Genomic DNA, 7,354 nt, shown 5'->3' on the forward strand with positions numbered 1-7,354 from the left:
ATCAACTCAACAGAGATCTTCTTTCTGGTCAGTTAGAGCAGTTAAAGACTGGAACTTGTTACCCAAAGAAGTAGTGTTGGCACCAACTCTAAACAGCTTCAAAAACCATCTTGGCAAGCGTCTACAGAAAGAAGTGTTTATTCATAATACATAACATACAAAAGTGATATGACTTTGTGCACTAGGTGCACTATGTTGAGCCAAGATAAGAGAGTACCATAACAGGATATGATATCATAGTAAGACTGTTCCCACTGTTCCTGTAAGTTTTGTAATTATATTTGTATCAACAGTAGTAGTAGTATGCATATAGCGTGTTTTTATTAGCTCAACATACCCCTCACTCCTCAGCATGCTCTGAAAGTTTAAACTCAATACTCTAAGCTGCTCTTAGTATACTGCTGATATGGCCATTTGACACCCTGGGTGCATACAGTGTGTTTAAGTTTAATATACCCTCCAAATATTTCCTTAATAGCAGTATTAGTAGTAAATGTATAGTAGAATTTGGTAGGTTCAACAAACCCTTAGCATTCTCTGAAAGTTTTAACTTAATACTCTAAGCTGTTCCTGAGGTAGAGCTGTTATGGCCTTTTAATAACCAGCATCTATACAGCATGTTTCAATTTAGTTCATTATCTTCTTTAACATTCCCTAAAAGTTTTACTGTAATACTCTTAGCTTGAGTAGGACCAGTAGTAGTAGTAGCAGAAGCAGTCATAGTGGTAGTAGCAGTAGTAATTATTATTAGTTGTGGTAGTATAAAAATTTTGAATTTTGCCTAGTTCAACATTCTCCTTAACATGTCCTTAAAGTTACAACTTAATACCCAAGACTATTCTTGGGATACTGCTGATATGCCCTTTTGAAAACCTGCTTGTACAGAGTGTGTTTTTATTCAGTTCAACATCCCCGTAAACATTCCCTAAAATTTTTAACTTCCAACCCTTAGCCTCAGTAGTAGTAATTATAGTCATAATAGCAAAAGTAGCAGAAGTAGTAATAGTAGTAGTATGCTCAGAGTGCCTTTTGGCTAGTTCAACACCCCTCTCAACAAATCCTAAAAGATTCAACTTAAAACTCTAAGCTATTCCTGAGAAATTGTTCATTCATCCTTTTGACAACCAAAATACAGATAGTGTGCTTTGATTTACTTCAACATCTCCCTAAGTGTTCCCTGGAAATTTCACCTTAATATCCTTAGCCTCAGTAGGAGTCTTAGTCATAGCAGTTGTAATAATAGCAATAGTGGTAACATAAACACAGTGCTTTTTGGTTAGTTCTACATCCCCCTCAATAGGCAGATGTCAGAAAAACTGGGGACAGCTGCAGGCCAGGATTTACAAATAGGCCCACTAGGCCTGGAGGTGCACTATGCCAGAGGGCACAATAAATTATCACTAAGTGATATTTTCTTAACAAAAACTGGACTGCTATGATTTATTGACAAAGTATCAGATGCACCCAGCTGTCATGCTGTATATTCACAGAAGAGTGATTTTAAAACAAGGCAGGAATTCCATGGCCACTTATGAACTGTCAGATATCAACCAAGAATGGTAGCTGAGAGTTTGATATCAGGTATTCTCAAAAAATCTCAAAAAAACGGAGCAGCCAAAATACTTAGGCCTAAAAGCATCAAAGCTTTAAATCCAGCCCTAGACAGCTGCTCCCCTTGCCTAGTCAAAGACTTCTACTGATAATTGTTATTTTTCTTGGTCTTAACAGTAAAGTTTTATTTGAAGGGAATTTTTAAAGAGCCTGAAACCCCTCAAAAATTACATCAGAGCAAAACTGAGGTCACTTTTGAGGGGTTTCTGGCTCTTTTTAAAACATCTGCAAATTTGTCTTCATACTAACATTTTACAATTAAAACTAATGAAAATAATAATTACAATTCCTGTATTGGCTAAAAATAAAATTTTTTTTACTAGCTAGTTTTTTTAAATGATTTTTCAACTTTAAGTTAGCCTATTATTGGCTTTTTTGAGCCCTTTGAGGCATCAAAATTTAATTTCCCCTAGAGACAATTAATTACCTTAATTTGCACTTCAGAGCAAATTAATATCCATTTTGATCTGTTAATTGGGTAAAATTCTACTTTAGCTACTTTTGGCTATCTTGGAAAGGGGTTAGGTTAGAAAAATGAAACTTTCATGAAACAAGGATGGGTCTACCGGCTAAAGTATATCCTGGGAAGGTATTTTGAAGTACCTACATCCACTCCTTCTCCTTCTAGAGGGTCCTGAAATTTGCCTGCATGACAGGTCTATAGCCTACCTATTGAAATTTTGACAAAACAAAATTTTACCTTAATTTTCAGGTATCATTTTCTTATTATCTGGCTTTAGTTCTGAAAATGCAATTCCTGTTATTTGAGTAGAATTTTAAGCCATATCAATGTTTTTTTCCAAAATTTAGGAAATGTATTTGCATATGTTTAAAACCTTATAAATTGGGATTGAGACAAGTTGTGAAGCTGAAAACAATTTTGTTGTGCTTCATTAAAGCTGAATATCTATTTTGCAAGGTTTCACTTTTATAACACACAGATTTTTAAAGGTCAGGACCCCCTAGAGAGAAAAGAAGTTGAGGTAGGTACTTCAAAATACCTTCCTGGGACATAGGCTAGGCCTACTTTAGCCTGTAGACCCATCCCTGAAAGTTTCATTTTCCTAGCCTGACCCCTTTCCAAGATAGCCAAAAGTAGCTAAAGCAGAATTCTACGAGTGGTACAATTCTACTTTAGCTACTTTTGGCTATCTTGGAAAGGGGTTAGGTTAAGAAAATGAAATTTTCAGGGATGGGTCTACAGACTAAAGTATGTCCTGGGACTGTATTTTCAAATATCTACCTCCACTTTTTCTCCATCTTGAGGGCCTTGACCTTTGATGACCTTTAAAAATCTGTGTGTTATAAAAGTGAAACCTTGCAAAATAGATCTTCTGCTTAAATGAAGTACAACAAACTTATTTGCAGCTTCACAACTTTTCTCAATCCCAATTTATAAGGTTTTAAAGATATGCAAATACACTTACTGAATTTTGAAAAAAAACATTAATATGGCTTAAAATTCTACCCAAATAACAGGAATTGCATTTTCAGAACTAAAGCCAGAGAAAAAGAAACTGATAACTGAAAATTAAGGTAAAATGTTGTTTTGTCAAAATTTCAATTGGCATAGACCTGTCATACAGGCAAATTTCAAGACCCTCTAAAGGGAGAAGGAGTGGAGGTAGGTACTTCAAAATACCTTCCCAGGACATACTTTATCCTGTAGATCCATACCTGAAAGTTTCATTTTCCTAACCTAACCCCTTTTCAAGATAGTCAAAAGTAGCTAAAGTAGAATTTTACCATCATTTTTACCGGAAATGAATATCAGCCCCCTCCCCCAATATATGCCAATTCAGGGTATATATTTCTACATTAGGGGGGGAGTAAAGTTTAAACGGATATCCACTCTTTGACTATTAGAAAAAATTAGTTTATAAGCTTATATAGAATGGTATTATCCAATCTCCTTATAATTACAAACATTTTAGTCATTTACCTATAAAATTTTATCCATCTTTATAGAAAAAATCTAAATTTGCCAACTAGTTACCAATATATGTTGCTCCATAAATAATTTCCTTACCTTACAAGTTGACAAATAACTTCTCCTCAGCAAAACTTAAACTTTCCAACTAGTTGACTAATAACTTCTCCCCTGCAAAATTTAATTTTGCCAACTAGCTGAAACAAACATTGCCCCAGAAAATAATTTATTTTCCAACTAGTTGACTAATAATAGCCTAGTTAGAATTTATTCTGAATAGCATAAAATATGTTAATAATATAGTTTTTTTTTAAATTTAATTATCACTATTGTTACTATTGTGTTACAACTTCTGTCTCTCTCTCTGTTAATAGGAGATGTATTTTGAGTTATATATTGGTCCTTGAAGCTAGAGATGTTTTGTTTTATTTCCCAAAATAATTAGTCTTATACCTGGTCCCAATAGTGAAATCCAATTTAGCTAAGCTCTGAGGGTTCTTCATTATGCCTGTTTAAAGAAAACAGATACATATTTGAAGTTTTTTTTTTCTATCTTACATTTAATGAACATAAATTGTGTATGTTCCTTCATTTATCTGTCTTTGTTTCTTTTCTGGATGAATATTTTTGTCTCATTTTTAGAATTTGTAATTAATTTTTCCAACTAGTTGACTAATGACTTCTCTGCAGCAACACTTAAATTTGCCAACTAGTTGACAATAAATGTTGCCCTAGCAAAACTTTCTGTTTCCAACTAGTTGACAAATAACTCTCCCCATAACTTTTTGCCAACTAGCTGGAAAGAAACATTGCCCCAGAAAACAATTCATTTTCCAACTAGTTGACTAATAACTTCTCCTCAGCAAAACTTAATTTTGCCAACTAGTTGATTAATAACTTCTCCCCAGCAAAACTTAATTTTATCAACTAGCTGGAAAGAAACAACTAGCTGGAAAGCCCCAGAAAGCAATTCATTTTCCAACTAGTTGACTAGTAACTTGTCCCCAGGAGAACTTTGTTTTTCCAACTAGTTGACTAGCAAACTTTTCCCCAGCAATACCTTCTTTATCCAACTAGCTAGAAACAAACTTACCCTGTAAACACTTTTGTTAGCCATCTATTTGGCAAGTAACTTTTCCTCAAAATAATTTCTTAGCTAATGATGTGACATAAAGAGAAAACAAAAAACATGCTATTCCCAGTCCAACAAAAATTGGCAGTGTGTGCTTTTAGCAAATGTGCTACAGCTAAGGTAAATCAAACAAACTGAATTCAGGAGTAAATAGTCTTGAAGCCACAAAACTAAAAGTCTTCTCCTTCTATAACTGTTCTTTCCAATCTTAGGCAACACTCTGCAAGATTGTCTTACCCCAGGTTCATAGAGATACAATTTCACGAAAAATGCACATTTTTGTTCAACCTGTCAAGTTCCATTCATTGTCTGATGCCCATTTTGGATTATTATATATATATATATATATATATATATATATATATATATATATATATATATATATATATATATATATGTATATATATATATATATATATATATATATATATATAGATATATATATATATATATATATATATATATATATATATATATATATATATATATATATATATATATATATATATATATATATATATATATATATATATATATATATATATATATATATATATATATATATATATATATATATATATATATATATATATATATATATATATATATATATATATATATATATATATATATATATATCCCATAACAATAGTGATAATTAAATTTGAAAAATCCTATATTATTAACATATTTTATGCTATTCAGAATAAATTATAACTATTATTAGTCAACTAGTTGGAAAATGAATTGTTTTCTTGGGCAATGTTTCTTTCCAGCTAGTTGGCAAAATTAAGTTTTGCTGGGGAGAAGTTATTAGTCCACTAGTTGGAAAAGGAAAGTTTTGCTGGGGCAACATTTATTGTCAACTAGTTGGCAAATTTAAGTGTTGCTGGGAAGAATTTATTAGTCAACTAATTGGAAAAATTAATTTTTGCTGGGGAGAAGCCTATTAGGCTAGTCAACTAGTTGGCAAATTTAGATTTTTCCTATACAGATATTTCAAATTTTCCAACTAGATGACTAAAATGTTTTTAATTCCTATAAGGAGATTGGATAGTACCATTCTATATAAGCTTAGGCTATCAACTAATTTTTTCCAATAGTCAAAGGGTGGAGTCCCAGTTTAAACTTACCTCCTATTTATATAAGAAATAAAATTTTACCCCCCCCCCCGCTAATGTAGAAATATATACCCTGAATTGGCCTACATAGGGGGGGGGGCTACAAATGATTGTTATATTCATAATCAGCATAAAAAAGGCATCACATGGTATATCCACTTTATTTGAAACTCAATGATATGGTTTGGTAAAAATTTACCGGAGAAGGTCTATGAAGCCTGGGTTCCCAGTCAGTATTCATTGTCCTACACCCCTGTAGTTAGTGCAACTTTCAAACTTCTAGAGGGACTTCTCACAAAATCACCCATGGCTACCTTATGTGACAAAGTAGGATATAAACATTAGTTTACATTTCAGCAGTTCTGACACATTAGTTTACTTAAGGGGGATAGAATAAACACAACAGCTCCAACGAGGAAAATGAATAGCCTAGGCTAGACAAACCTTAAATTAACTTTAAGTCGTTTCTTCAAAAAATGTAACAGACGCCGAAGGTGTTAAAAGTCATATCATGCTATCTATCCTCTCCCTTTGAGGGGCTATTGGGACCACAGATAACAAATATATGAAACAGATATCCAACTGAGCATTTTTTTTTGTACCCGGTAATTTGATGTTTCTTTTCGTCTATTTTCATTTCTTATCTTTCCAAAATGTTACTAGCTCAAATCAAAATTACTCATAACCATTTTAATTTGCAAGAGAACCAAAAAACTTATGCAATTAATTTGATTTTTTTTGTAATAGCTTTGAATCCCGGGATAATTTCTAATTAGAGGTGGCTGGAGAGGGGGGGGTGAGTCCAGTTCTCAGGTACTCAATTCAGTCAGATACAGATTACATTGTATTTTCCTTCACCTGAAAAGACTTTAGGATTCTCAGACTTCTCAATAAAGAAATGTCTGATATTAGCATTGCTTAGCTTCAGTCTTAGATACCAAAAACTGAATTTGAATGTTAATAGAATAGAATAAATTTATTTTATCGTTTACTTCTTCTTTTTAACAATCTTGAATTTAAACAGAGTCGTTTAAATTAAGCCAGGTTAAAAGGAACTGGTCAAGTAGCCTTGCAACTAGCCTTAAAAACTTGTTAATGCTCACATATGATTTATTTCTGTCCGACGGTCAAGAAGTTTGGAAAAAATTCAACTGAAGCCCGACAAGATAATATGAGCAAACCAAAATCAAGTTACAAGGTTCTGCGCATGTATTGTCGGTCAAACTTTGACTAGGGGTGGAAAAGAAGGCAAGAAATTTCTAAACACAATGTGGAAGTAATTAGAATTCAAAGAAAAGGAGCCCTGCGACACCTTTTCAAAGCAAGTGTATACAGGATAGTGAAAATACCTCGATTCCCAGTGTATCCTTCAACATAAACAATTGAAAAGTGGCGTTTTTATCCGGGATGGTATGCGGATTAAAAGGAAAACTGGCAAGTCATTTCGCTTCCGAGTCACAGAAAGCAGCTTTGTTCTATTTTTGTTACTTCGTCAATAACAAAATTCATGTGGATTTTTTACTTAATAAAAGTGCTCGAACTAAGGTTTTGCAGCAAGCA

The 7,354-nt window shown here is 32.9% G+C and overlaps 1 protein-coding gene across 6 annotated transcripts in view; it reads right to left on the reverse strand.

Moving 5' to 3' along the window:
* Positions 1–6,257, reverse strand: part of LOC148956364 (F-BAR domain only protein 2) — a 175,450-nt gene extending 169,193 nt beyond the window's left edge. Inside the window, exon 1 of one of the 6 annotated variants that reach the window (XM_089107025.1) lies at positions 6,239–6,257. The gene's annotated coding sequence lies outside the window, so the exon portion shown is untranslated. Of the gene's footprint in view, positions 1–5,993; positions 6,095–6,238 lie in introns of those variants that run through there. The other 5 variants (XM_089106966.1, XM_089107181.1, XM_089107098.1 and 2 more) reach the window with 5 other exon arrangements.
* Positions 6,258–7,354: the final 1,097 nt, after the last annotated feature.

The sequence above is a fragment of the Artemia sp. Qi Xiang Cuo genome, chromosome 1 (assembly GCF_049724085.1).
Source record: "Artemia sp. Qi Xiang Cuo chromosome 1, ASM4972408v1, whole genome shotgun sequence".
Lineage (NCBI taxonomy): Eukaryota > Metazoa > Arthropoda > Branchiopoda > Anostraca > Artemiidae > Artemia > Artemia sp. Qi Xiang Cuo.